Below are 15,503 nucleotides of genomic sequence, written 5' to 3'. Positions count from 1 at the left end.
AGGTCAGAGTTGATGATAATGAAAAAGATGGACTTGGACGCATTTCCAATTTTGTAAATACCTTTTCTTTCTTTCTTTCTTTCTACAAAAATAAATTTATATTCATTTAAAGGAATAATGTACATTAATCCATGTATAATCTTTACATATATTATTTAATATTTGTTTTGAAGTTAATTTAAATAACTGATCTATAAGAATCTGATCCTATTTTTAAATACAATTTTAAAAATGTTGTTCTAAAACTAAATAAGCAGCCTGATGCAAATTATGTACTAGCGGTCTATTTGTAATTATTTTAGGGAAATTCTTTATGATGTTATATTTTAGTTTTTTGCCATCACTTTAAGACAACAATGATTGTTGTGTTTGGCCTTAATAACAACACAAAATGCGCATGGCTGTGTGCAATCATGTAAACTCCGCAGTTGTCAGTCAGCAGTCTGATAGAGCTCAAAATGTGAATTTAGTGAGCATGTGTTTCATGATGATTTTCTCGGGACATGTGAAGCTCAGTCACAGCAGGTGTTTATTAGGCCTCGTCTCTGACTGACAGATTAAAAGAGATCCACATATAAATCCCCACACAATTTCCACAGCACCATGGAAAAGCTCCAAAACAATCAATTTATGCAGCATTCTGCAGTTTGTTGATTTGTAGGAAGAGGATTAAAAGGTACTTTGAGCAGCGAACACAAAGATTGTGATAAAGCCGGAAGGCACTTTTAATCAAGCCAGGCTTCCTGAAGTATACAGAAGGCATAGTCTGGAAACTTTGGAAAGTACTGCCTGCCATTTTAAGAGAAGGACTGGTACAGTGATTGCTTCTCAGTGGTGTTTGTTTCCCTCTGATGCTCTGCATATTTATGAGACCCATGCAGACTACGAAGACCTTTTATTATTTATTTCAGATTAAATGCCTGAATGCAATCACAAGCATTTGGATTGGAGAAAGAAATCTCATCAAGGCTGCATTTATTTGATCAAAAATATGGATATGGATTATTTGAATAATAATTTGGATTACTAGTGACTGTGTTTGGAGTACTCAAATAAATCATCTTCTATTCCTGCAGAACTCCATTCGCTGTCAATTGAATCCAACTAAAATTAAAAAATAAAACAGACTTTCTACATGCTAAATATTTTACGGATGCATCGTTCAGGGAGGCATGTGTTTTTGCTCTGGCTGAGTCCTGGCTGGATGAGTCTGTCTCTGACACTGAAGTCATCTAAGACGGCTTTCGGATTATCTGGGCAGTCAGAACCGGCAACTCAGGAAAAGTGTGTGGCGGTGTGTATGTAAATCAATTATTGCTGGTGTACTAATATTAAGGTACATGGGGGATTTGTATTCTGGACTTGGAGTTGCTCACACTGTCCACCCATGCCTTTTTATCTCCCAAAAGAGTTTTCAATGGTTGTGCATCAAGGTAGCAGCTGAGCATATACATGCATAGCACACAGGCTATAATTTTTTACATTTATATAGCACTTTTCTGGGTACTCAAAGCGCTTTACATGGAAGGGGGGAATCTCCTCAACCACCACCAATGTGCAGCATCCACCTGGCAGCCATATTGCGCCAGAACGCCCACCACACACCCGCTGAATGGTGGAGAGAAGACAGAGTTAAGAAGCCAATCAGTATATGGGGATGATTAGGAGGCCATGATGGACAGAGGACAACGGGCAAATTTGGCCAGGATGCCGGGGTTACACCCCTACTCTTTTTAAGAAGGACATCCTTTTTAATGACCACAGAGGGTCAGGACCTCAGTTTAATGTCTCATCCAAAGGATGGTGCTTGTTACAGTATAGTGTCCCCATCACTATACTGGGGCGTTAGGACCCACACAGACCACAGGGTGAGCACCCCCTACTGACCTCACTAACACCTCTACCAGCAGCTACCTAGTTTTCCCAGGAGGTCTCCCATCCAGGTACTGACCAGGCTTAGCCCTGCTTAGCTTCAATAGGAAACCAGTCTTGGGCGACAAGGTGATATGGCTGCTGGCTGAGCTATGCTCAGTAAATATCCGGATGCCCCAGTGTTTATCCTTGGTGATTTTAACAGTTGTCGGCTTGATCATACTCTGCCCGCTTTAATCAATATGTGGATGTAACAACACGATTTAATAAAACTGTAGATCTGTGCTATGGCAATATTTCAGAAGCCTACAAAGCTAAAGTAAATACCATAATGTTATTCATTTACTTCCTGTTTAAAAAACTTTGGTTGAAACAACAGAGACCTGTGATACACAGTCAATGGTCAGAGGAAGCAATTGCACGCCTCCAAGTTTGCTTTGGATGTACGGATTGGGAGGTTTTTGAGGGAGAGATTGATGAGCGGATTCTGGTTATTACTGATTAAGTCAAATTTTGTATGGATATATTGATACCTGTAAGAAGTATTAGAGAATATCCAAACTCAAAACCCTGGATTAATTTACAAATTGAATTCTCTTTAACAAGAAAACATTTCAAATAAGGACTTTGTTGGTCTCAGAGTTATAAATTGGGAGATTAAAAATGTAATTATTATGGCCTAAATGAACTATAAAAATAGGAAAAGGAATGTGCAAACATGAATACTATTTTAGCGAATCAGGACTCTCATTGGACAAGCTATTAAATACACTAATTGTGTATCAGATCCTGTTACCTTTGCCACCAAGCTTTATAATAATTTTGCCCAATAATAATTTTTCAGCAAAGTTTGAGAGCCTTTTGAATTCTGTGTCCTTTCAAATGTTGGATTATTAGTCCCTCCTAACCAAGCAGGAAGTCTATTTCCAACTTATCAAGTGTAAACTGAACAAGGTTCCTGGGTCAGATGGAATTCAGGTCGGGTCTTGAAAAATTGTGCCCTGGAACTATAACTTTCATCCTTCACTCTCTATTTATCCAATCGCTCTGTACTTCGGAAATTCCAGTTATATGGAAAATGTGGCGAACAGCGAGGCCGAGGGACCGTGAGGGCGGGACGAGGCGGCGCTCATCAGGGAGGATGAGCGCCAGCTGCGCGCCGCAGCGATCTCGGTCCTCGCGGAGGAGTGAGGGACTATAAAGGAGGAGCGACGACAGTGAGGGACGAGAGAGGACCAGGCCTGGATTTTATGTTGTATTTTATTTATGTTTTGTTATGTGTTGCTGCAGTCGACCGTGAGGGGCTGCAGCTTATTATTTTCATTTTGTGTTTGTGTGTGTGTAGGCGGCAGTCGACCGTGAGGGGCTGTCGCCGCCATTTTATTTTGTGTTTATGTTTTATTAAATACTTTGATTGTTCGCCGGTTCCCGCCTCCTTCTTCCCGTACAAACAAGTTTTACTACAGTGGTGCCGAAGCCCGGGAGGAAGGAGGGACACGCTGTCGAAGAGCCCTCGCAGCTGAGGGGGATCGCGGTGCCACGGAGTTCGGGCAGCGCGGAGGAGAGAAGTCCGCGAGCGGCTGCCCGAAGCGGTGGTGCTGGAGCAGATGAAGGTCGGTGGGACGGAGAGCTCGCTGCCGTGCCCCTGGGTCGAGGTGGGGTGGCTGCCGTCCGCGAGGGGGCGAAGGAGTCCCCAGCGCTTGCCCGGAGCCGAAGCCTGCTGCCGTCCGCCAGGTTGGGGAGGAGCAGGGAGCGCGGGACGGGGACTCGCTTCCGGCCGCCCTCAGAAGGAGGAGCCACCGCCGGCCGCCAGGGGGCGGAGGAGTGTCGAGCCGTCCACCGGCCGTCCAGTACCACCGCATGGCACCGCGAGGAAGAGCCTCTCGGCTGGCTGAGGACCGAGCGGCAGTGTGTCTGGGAACCGGACCAGAATTTTTTTTTTTTTTTTTTTCTCCTCTCTCCACTCTCTCGTCTCTGTCGCTCCTCATGTTCCTCGCTCCGTTCTCTCACCTTGCTGTTCTTACCCCCAGGTCCCGCGGCCGCCGTGATCGCCCCCCCCGGGGAGGGGGGGGGGGGGAGTAGAGCGCAGGCTCGGGAGTACCCCCCGGCCTGCGAAGGGCGTTGGGGGTATGTGGCGAACAGCGAGGCCGAGGGACCGTGAGGGCGGGACGAGGCGGCGCTCATCAGGGAGGATGAGCGCCAGCTGCGCGCCGCAGCGATCTCGGCCCTCGCGGAGGAGTGAGGGACTATAAAGGAGGAGCGACGACAGTGAGGGACGAGAGAGGACCAGGCCTGGATTTTATGTTGTATTTTATTTATGTTTTGTTATGTGTTGCTGCAGTCGACCGTGAGGGGCTGCAGCTTATTATTTTCATTTTGTGTTTGTGTGTGTGTAGGCGGCAGTCGACCGTGAGGGGCTGTCGCCGCCATTTTATTTTGTGTTTATGTTTTATTAAATACTTTGATTGTTCGCCGGTTCCCGCCTCCTTCTTCCCGTACAAACAAGTTTTACTACAGAAAACATCAATTGTGATTCCTGTTCCTAAGAAACCACATCCATCAGAGTTAAAACATTACAGGCCTGTATCACTTACCTCTATTATAATAATGAAAAAAAAAAAAAAAACTGGTGCAAAATATCATCCTTCCGTATGTTTCACCCTTTTTGGATCCCTTTCAATTAGCATATAAGCAGAAGAGAGGTACAGATGATACAGTGGCTTGTCTTCTGCATTGTCTATTATAACATCAGGACACTCCTGGAAATTATGCTAGACTTCTCTTTATTGACATTAGTTCTGCCTTAAATACAATTCAGCATCATCAGGTAATAAATTGCAGCATTTACAAGTTCCATCACCATTAATACACTGGGTTCATAACTTCCTTTCTAATAGAATACAAGTGGTAAGGGTTGATAACTCAGTATTGCCCATCATTGTTCTCAACACCTGCGCCCCACAAGGGTGTATACCTTTTTTGTACATGGTGTGAGGCAGGGGCGAGGCCAGAAATATTCAGACGGGTGGGCCTTCATCAAACAAATCGTATCGAGTATGAAAACAGAAGAGCATATAAGAAATAACCAGGAATTAATTAATGTATATATGGTCAGACACTTGACCATGTCACCATATTATTAACATATTACCAAAATCAAGTTCAAATGGAGTTTTGAGGTTTTTGAACAATGACTTTCGGAGAATTCATGTCAGAGATGCATGCTTTGTCCGTCATTAACAGCCACATCCGTAAGTGCCTTACGTTTTCATTACCAGTAATAAAGTTTACTGTAGCTATGCGGGCAGTTTTTTTTCTGACATTTGGCCAAAATCTCATGTTATTAAAGATGAAGTGCTTCACACAGACTATTTGGAAAGTATGACTCGATGACACACTAAGACACTCTCTGCTCCTCAAACACATAAAACATTCGCCTTTATTCATAGTGTTTCTTGAGTAAAGAAAATGCTGTACTTATTCAAAGAAACTGTCTTTATTTACCCTAATATTGTAAACAAGCAGTGATCTATCTTCAATCAGCGTGTGGCAGCGGCACTTCATTCAAGACAGAGGTGGGGCGGAGAAATGAGGTTTGATTAGCTATGTTTAGATCCAAAGATGCGAATGTAATTTATGCGCAAAATTGCAATATCGCATAAAACATTTGCGAATAAAGCGCTGTTTCCATCCAGTGAGTCAAAGAGAACATAATCGTCGCAAAAAAATCACTAAGAAACATAGGAGAAGCCACCATATTTAATCATTTTCGTATATAATAAATTATTTGCATCTCAGAGAAACTTGTGCGTCTCAATAATCTGCATTTCCATCATAGTCTATGCGCATGTTTTAGTATCAGATAGAAAATGTATCCGAATCAAACGAGCGCATATGTTTTTTATGCACATTTTTAGAATTTATGCGCATCTTGGCGTTTCCATTCAACATTTTTTGATGCAATATAGGTGGATGGGAACATAGCTACTGACAGTTTGAAGAGCCAATGGAGTTATGATGTTTAGTCACAAGCTATTTTTAATACTTTTCATTGGTTAAATATTTCAAAACCCACAGAGAGTCGTAAAGGGTGACCAATAGTAATGATTTATGAAAGTAACATTTTTCTTAAATATAACTATACACTAGAAATGTTTGTAGGCTACTTACCTTTGCATGTCCTTCCGCAATATTACTCTGAGAAGACAGGGCTCCTGGTTAAACACTGGGATGATCTCATAATCAATTGTCTCTGGTATTGCGTTGTGATAATTTAATTGGTTGGTTACTTGCAGCAGTACATATCCAAATCTAAATTAGGCTTTCAAAGCATCAACTGATTTGCTTCACAATTTTCAAATTCAACTCCGCATTCCACAAACGCGCAAATCTTACCATTACATCCTGGGCAGGACTAACAGAAACTGACAAATCAAAATTTTCATTTTGACAAATGTGTGAAATGCACCTATAGGGAGAGGGGAAACTACAAATGAACTTTTAACTAAATAAATAAAGTTATAGTGTGATAAGATGTTTATTATAATTATTATTGTTTATTACATTATTTCATATATCTTTTAGGAAAATTACCAACTATGTTTTGGGTGGACCAATTCAAAGTGGCTTTGCCACCGGTGTGAGGACAATTTTCTCAAAATCTAAGGAATTGCTTTTCAATTCCTCCAAATTGCCGATCACCTACTGGTATTACCATCAAAGGAGAGAAGGTTGACATTGAGCACTTTACCTTCACTCAGCAGCAAACTACAGGGCTCCAACAGGTGTGAAGTGTGAAGAAAAAGAACCACCACAACTTGAAATTCCCACTCCAAATTCAGCACAGAATTCACAGCACTCAGAAGCAAGTACAAACCACCGGGCACCACAAAAGAATCCCCACCACCTCACCAGTGCCAGTCATGTCCACGGAGGAGACCATGCAGCTGCCATGGAATCAGGACAAATGACAACTAAAGAAAAAAGAAAACAAATTCAAAAATACAATAATATTCACACACAATTTCCACAGAAAAATGAGTAGTTCACCACCAAATTAAAAAATAGTAACAATAGTTGTGCTAGTCCTGAAAAATAAAAAACCCATTATAAATATTTTGAACATTTGCATTTAAAAAAAATGCTTTAATCTAAATCAAATACCTTTCTAATAACTGGATTTAAAGCTACACTATGTAACTTTTCCGTCCACTAGAGGTCGCCTGTTCAAAACAAAGGCGTAGTTTGATGACGGCACGTTTGAGCGCAGAATCTCGGGACATGTGGTCTTCACCTCACAGCCGGTGGGAAACAGTCAGGATAGGACTCGGGCAGAAATCATGTTCATGGATGCAATTATTAACATTACTGTAGTGAAGCAGAGCAGGACCGAGTGTTGTGGAGCTGAGCAAGGCCGCAGGAGCGATTGAAGAGCGGGACTGTTATTATGGCATAGTCGCTGGCGGGACTTTTATTATGACACGGGCGCCACTTCCTCTTTTCCAGTCATGAGTTTGAGGTAACGCAACTCTGTTTATCGTATTAGATATATCTGAGTGTGTTGAAAAGGAAGTTATGACGTTCGCTCGGCGGCTGCTATGACACTTGTTCACAATGCAGTGAGAGTAAAGTGTTTCACTGAATAAAACCGGAGACCGAGGGTGACGCAGATATGACGCAATCGACAGGCGACTCCCTAACACGCATAGCTCACACGTCCCGGTTCCTTGGTTAAAATAGCAATTTTCTCACGATTTACAAATAGTTGAAAACATTTGGGATATTCTAAGTACTCAACTGAACAAAATATATAACACTGGCCTAGTGGTTTCTGGATATTTTACTGCAAAAATCCTACATAGTTCACCTTTAAGAGAAAGAAGAATTAATAAAATCAACCGGATGGTTCTTCTTTAAAAGAGACCTACAAAACAAACTTTCATGAAAACTATTATCTTCATAAATGAAAATAAATAAAACACTTAACAATACTTATTACATCTAAGCATAATTTGCTCACCAATCATTCAACACTTTGAAGACTGCGTCACCAGGCCAATCACCATCAATACACACGGGGTTCTGAAACGCTAACAACAAAACAAGACCACTTTCATCCTACTCAAAGTAACGTTAGTCTACTACTTTACATAAACCCATTACCTCAATAATAAAACCCATACATGGAGCTACCTCATGCCCACATTTATTTACGTGAAGGTGACCTAGACACACAAACAATTCTAAAGATGAGCCACATAAAACAATTTGCATAGATGTCTTTTTGCTTAAAAAGAGGACAGTCCTCTTGCATTCATTAAAATTTCTATTAAAACACAATCGAACATAGGTTACCTGATGCTATAGCTCACGCTTGTTTGCACAATGAATGAATGAGAATGCGTCTATTTATAGTTAATAGTCTATTAATTTGTAACAAATTAGCTCAATTATAAATATTTGGATCAGTTAACTGATTTAACTTAATGTAACTGAATTAATATTACAATCAAATCATTTTACAATCATCCAGTGAATACTCAGTACTGATAGTCTATCAACTCTTCAGAGAGGACATTTTCTGTGGCCACAGAAAAATAACTCTTTCTTAGCTCGTAGCTATGATCAATTCGTTAAAGTAACAATTTATTTATAAGCAGACCAGAACCAACTCGAATGTGCACAAGAGTTTATTTAACTAAAACACAAACACATAACTAATATAACAAAAACACATACACACAACCACACATACATGGGTAGAATGGAAAGTGAAAGTGCCTGAAAAACTGGATCAGAACAGAGGAATGAAGCTATGGAAAAAGAGTCTAACACCTGGGAGAACCATCAGTTATGACTACAAGCTCCTTTGTCTGAAAAAAAAGGGTTTACTTTACAGCTTTAACTAAACAGCGATTTTTTATATCGTATGTGTAGCACCCTCTTCTTTATCAGAATAGGCTACTCAGTCACTGTTTCGTTTACCACTCATCTCAAGCTCACACAAGAACCGAAAATTATTACAGAAAGACTCTCTTAAAGGGGCAGGTCTCCATACACATTATAACTAATCCTTAAGTCAGTATTCAAGAAACATTTTAGTAAGTGTTTCTAAATAGTCCCTGATAACTTTGGGGGAAAACTCCCTGGGTTACACATGTTATTTGCATTTGCCTGAGCTGTTGAAGAGCGTCCGCATATACAGTCGCAGGAGAAAGTCTTGATAGTTTGGTCCGATGGTGTTGCAGCTGCAAGCGATTCCTTCTGAGTTGAGAGATGAAGCGATGGTGAACATGCAGAGACTCTGGTATGGTCAAAGAAGGCCCACATGGCTTTATGTGAGTGGGGCTAGCTGGCGCGGCGCTGGGTAAGTGTCTGTTGGTTGTACTATTCTCTCATTTGATAACAATCAGCCCAAGTGTTTGAAGTGTATGAATGGGCACCAAGGTGCTAATTCACAGTGGGGAAACTAGACATCATGGAGCCTGTCTGGGTCCTTAAGGAGATTCAATTGTAAAAATTGTGTTTGATCGGTCCAGTCGCTACACTGTAAAAAAAATTTTTTTGGGAAAAATTGTGACAATAGATCATTACATATTGGCCCAATAAATGACTTCAAAATAATTATCCCCATGCAAAAAGATGCATTGTACTAATCATAGCTTAAGGTCTTAACTCAAAATTAAAATTGTATATTCACCGAACATACTTAATTGTGCTATGAAGTCGAAGTGAAAAATCCATGTTGGCTGAACAAGTCCTATGTCCGAAAAGCGGTATACGCATGCGCAAAATGCGCTTGAAAAAAAACGTTCGTGTGGAGATTTTAAATGTGGATACGCAGGAGCGGCAGCGCGAGCGGAGCCGAACCAGCAGGTGCTGAAGACCAAAACAGACATTCCCAAGAGAATAGAGATATTCATCTCACAAAGACGTTGGTGAGTATTTAGCACTGAAATTATTCTACAGAGTTTTGCTTTATGACCCGGTATGAAGTTTAAAAGACAGTTTGTAGAATCACGAGTTCATGCATTAATTGGTTTCATGCGTGTGTTCTCGTTTACTCTAAGGGTAGCCAATAGTTTTATTTTCCTCATGTCTTATATGTCTAAAATGATAGGTAATAAGTAAATTAAGTCATTTGTGTGATTTATGCAGCATGCGACCGTTGAACACGGTGCCGGAGATTGCATTTGGCGTCGGCCTCTTTCAGGGCTTAAGTTATTGCCTTTTAATATCAAACACATCAAGCTCAATTTTCTTATTCATCCATTCATTCGTCTCATCCTCATTATATAATGAAGAAACTTCTGTTCTGTCATTTGTCAGATGTGATGCAAAGAAACTTTGCCATTAATGTTAGTTTTTATTTTTATTTGCAGGTTTTTAGCTTGCAGTGCCGGGTTTTCTCCACCACTTTAAGACATCCTGTTATGCAGAAGACTTCTTGAATATTCTGAGTTTTCCTTATTGAAAATAAGGTATTTTCACCAAATATCCTGTGTTGGAATTTACTTGTTAATAAAGTAATGTGATAAATTGTCAACCCTGTTGTCTGTGTTCTGTATTTTGATTAATATATTTATGTTTTTAGTCATTTTTGTCTTTTGGGACAGTGAGAAATAAACAATTGTTACTACAATTTAAAATATTTAATTGGACCAACCTCACAGTTTCACTGTAAAACATTTCTCCAATTCAAAATTTTCTAGTGAGCGATCACATCTACATTTTTTAGTTGGCCAAATTGAACAATTTAGATGTGATCGGTCACTATAAAATTTTAAATTGGAGAGGCCTGACATTTTTTACAGTGTTGGTAAATTTAATTTTTCCATTGGCTCAACATATTATTCCTAATTGAGCCCATGTTAACAGGCTGTTGCCACAATTGATAAAATTCAATTCACAGAAATTCAATTTGGCCAATTGAAAAATTTAGATGTGACCAGTCACTAGAAAATTTTGAGTTGGGAAGATTATAAATTTTTTACAGTGTACATATTGGATAATTTTGTGTTAGTCTGAATGTTCTATGCGTCTTTGTTATGCACCACTGTGGAAAATAATTATAAGTAAAAATAAGTAACTACATCTATAGATGTATGAATTAGCTGACATTGGAACGTTGTTGAAGTATCCTCAACAACAAACCAACACATTAGAACAGAACATATGGCAGGAAAATGTAAGAATGTTCTATTATGTTATATGTGTGGCCTTCCACTGAAAAATACTGCATTGTATTTTGTTTCCACATGCTGTCTGAAAGGGACATCATCGCAAACAGGAAGTCAGGAGAGCCGTCTCTATGCATAATTCAGCCTCACTGTGTCAGCAAGTGCATAAAAGCCTTTGAAGGGCTGAAAAGGCACTTGTACTCCAGTGTAAGCTCTATTCACAATAATGCATAGTTTCTGGCTTGAGGAACGTGCACAACTAAATGCTTCTCATAAACAACTCTGGTATTCACAAAGTGATCCAGGCACGAAGCAAGGCTTTGCTGTTTGTCAGATCCGTGCTATTGCAGGATGCAGTGAATGCATCACACTGGTGTGACTCTCTGAAAACTGCAGCTATTTATCCTGGGTTACCATAAACACAAGGTTTTGATAACTGTTCAAGGATATGGAGTTTTTGAGACTGGCCTCCTGGATCTGAAAGCTCTCAGACACAGGGTAGAGTGTGATAGAGTGTTTTTCTGGGTTTTACTACACGACAGATCAAAAGAACAGGTGCTTTGATGCAGGTTTTTTCAAACATTCTTCCACCAGACCATTAGAACTCACAAATACATGTGTCAGATCTATGTATTTATTCACTAACATGAAGAAACTTAGGACTTACAGCTTATTGTATTATAGTATGTAAGGATGAATCTATCACATTAAACATGAGTTATATGTCGATAAATTAAACTCAATGTACTATTGAAATTGATTTCTGGACATCCTAATGTTATTTTTGACCATCCTAATGGACATCCTGTGATCTATGTAATCCGATCTTTATGCCTTATCACTTGGTAGTGATAGTTGAGCTCAAAGCAAGGAAAGTGAAATGGAAGAAGAGCGGTATCCTACTAGTGATGACATCAGAGACTCTCTAGAGCAGGGGTGGGCACTTCCAGTCCTGAAGGGCCACTGTCCTGCAGAGTTTAGCTCCAACCCTAATCAAACACACCTGAACCAGCTAATCTGGAGCTGTGTACCAATGTGAAGGCTGCGCGCTTCAAAGGCATGCACGAATGGGCCTTTGAAGTGCACACATTTTATGACAAGAAAATAAATGCATAGAAGAATTTGTTTAATGTACAAATTATAACTTGCATTACAAAAATAAACAATGTACAGAACAATCACTTCTCTTTTATTTAGCCTACACATTTCAAGTTACAAATGACTCAATGTTAGGCTATACATTTTTTTTTTTCATTTTTAACTTAGGCCCATACATTACAAAGAAATTAACAATGGACAGCAATTACTTTGTTACATTCACAAAGAACTTGCATTACAAAAGAAAAAAGTATAGGTCTACGTTTAAAAAATAATAGAAAATTGTTCTGTGCATCCTGGCCACGAGTTTAGAGAGAACATTCAGCCTTTGTGGTCGTGTTTTGGAGGAGACTTTCGGTAATGGACCATCGTCAGTGAGCGACATTCATTCATTCATATAAAATACTTATTTTTGCAGTATAGCTAGTAAGCCAACAGTTTTCGTTTATTTGTAAACCTTGGGATAAACAGAGAGACTAACATTAGCGTAGATGCCATTCTTTTTATGATGAAACGAGTACATCAGGTGTCATGGGAAGTGTTCCCTGTTCCGGCAGACCTAGTTAATGCAGCCTAAAACAATAATTTAACTGATTTGAATAATTTAAATTGATAATGTTCTATGTGTATGCCATAGTAAAGAGATGTGTTTAATTTTAACTGACAATTTAAACTGACAAAGTGCGTCTGCTTCCCGAACAATGCTAGGAAGACTGTTCCAGAGTTCAGGTGCTAAATAGGAAAAGGATCGACTGCCTGCAGTTGATTTTAATATTCTAGGTATTATTAACTGGCCAGAATTTTGAGACCGTAATAGATGTGATGGAGTATAATGCGTTAAGAGCTTACTCAAGTACTGGGGAGCCAAACCATTTAGCGCTTTGTAAGTAATTAGCAAGATTTCAAAATGTATACAATATTTAATAGGGAGCCAGTGCAGTGTTGACAGAACCTGGCTAATAATGTCATACTTCCTGGTTCTAGTAAGAACTTGAGCTGCTGCGTTTTGGACCAGCTGCAGTTTATTTATTAAGAAAGCAGGGCAACCACCTAGTAGATTATTACAATAATCTAGCCTTGAGGTTATGAACTTATTAACTAACTGTTCAGCATTTTGCCCTGAAAGCATGTGCCGTAATTTAGATATATTTTTAAGATGGAAGAATCTATTTTACATGATTTTCTGATTTCAAATGGAAGAGTGTGTGCAATGTATATTATGAGAAAATAATTGTTTTTTTGATTTTTTTTCCTTCACATTTGAAGCATGTAAACCTGTTGCAGGAGACCTTCTTAACAAAATTAGGTACCTTTAAAATAATAGGGCAATTTTAAAAATTAGCGCAGTAGAATTAAAAAAACAAGCAAGTAAAACATATAAAGCTTGTTTATAAATGCTGATAAATGAATAAGCTGTGTTCAGCAGCCAATATAATTCTTTATCAGTGTGCAAACTTTGTTTAGATTTATGTAAATATTCATACATTAAAATGAACCCTTTTAAAATAAATCTGTAAAACAAAAAACAGTCATTCTGTTGTAAAGAACTACAGTTCACAAATATATTCAGCCTCTGGCTGCCCAGGGGATGTGCCATTTGAAGCTTGCCTTGCTGGGTGTTTAGAACTGCCCAGGACCTATTAAAGCATTCAGCTGCGGGTGTCAAGCCAGCATCATAACATCTGCTTAGACCCTGCCCTCAGCAAAGGTCACCAACACAAATCTGTGACTAATCTTCAAACGCTTCACTACAGTGTAGCCTGATCAACTTCAAACCATACATGCTGCACATAGTTGTTGTTGCTGTTGTCGTTGATTTTTTTGGTCTCTTTTTTTTTCTTTTTTTTCTCCAACATGTAATTTTCAATGGAAGGGTATTCATTTTGACAAATGTCTGATGACATGTTAATCAATGACTTGAAATCATGGTTAAGAGCCAGAATGTATTCAGTAAAGACTGTCAAACGTGACTATACTACTGCCCCACAAATGTAAAGTTGCTTTGTTACTGCCTGCTGTATTTGCTTTATGATTTAGTTCTGTCAGTGTCATCTAGAATGAAGCAATTTGACATTTTTACTAGACATTATGAAGCTATACTATGATGCTATATGACACTATAATTATGACGCTATAGTATGACGTTGATTAGATGTTACAACTTAGGTTACAAATAATTTTATCAACACACAAAAACTGTTTTTGATTTGATAGCATTTTAAATTAATAGCATTTTAACATATTTTGTGTATTATAAATGCAAAGTAGATTTATGCTATAAATATTTTTTGAAAGTTGTTTCTGAGCTAAATCAAGGCTGCTATAAAAAGGTTTAATTACTTAACCCTCTGAAGTCTGAGCTGTTTTGGGGCCCTTTAGACGTTTAGACATACTCTGATATTTGTGCTTTTTTCAGGTGCAATTATGATTTCAAAGAGTAAAGGGTGAATTCAGGTTGATTGGGACACTTTTTTTCCCAGTCATTTCAATGTCAAAAATTTTCTGAATCATTTGATTTTGTCACTTTTCATATATCAACATATATTAAATAAAAATTTTTATTATATATATTTTCAATATTTAAACATCAATATGAAACAAAATACATTTTAATGGCTACACCAAGTAGCCGATTGTACACAAAAAATATAGCATCTGAGCAGAACTTTGAAAAAAAAAAAAACGCATGTGACACTAGGCTATTTTACAGTAAACATTTCATAAACTGTCCAAAACAGGCCAAAGAAATCTTGTCTAAACAGTCTTACGTCTATGACATTTTATGTTGCAGCATGATTCATATTTAATGGTCTTTTGTGGTTTAATATTCACAGAAACTAACAGAATAAACTTACCTCACAATCGGCTGGCAGTTACTCTTAGAGATAAACAGTTTTTTTCGGAGGTAAATTATTCTAGGATTATTGCACAACACGTCTCAAAACGATGTAAAGTACATGCAGGAATGTTGATGTGTTTTTTTGAGTTGATGTGGGCATTGATTCTGCTCACATGGATCGCTTGGTATTTGAATCTCAAAAGAATGCGCACTCTGTGGGCGTGGCACATTCGTCAATAAAAGAAGAAACTTAACAGATTATAATGATGTATAACACTTGCCTGAATGCTAAAAAAAGTTATTTGAGTCTCTTTGCACTGATAAGACAAAAATTTTTGTCCGTCGCGATTTTAGTTTACTGTATTTTTAATTCTTAAGACACAAAGAGCCATATATTTCAGCATTTGCTCTTCACCGTGTACGAGGTAGCTACTTTAGGCGGCTTTTAGCCTCCACTTTTGAGATGACATTTTGACCAGGATCCGAAGGCTGAAGGTTTACTCTGTGCTGTCTTT

The sequence above is a fragment of the Gobio gobio genome (genome assembly GCF_949357685.1).
Source record: "Gobio gobio genome assembly, chromosome: 7".
Lineage (NCBI taxonomy): Eukaryota > Metazoa > Chordata > Actinopteri > Cypriniformes > Gobionidae > Gobio > Gobio gobio.
This window is presented reverse-complemented; position numbering follows the sequence as displayed.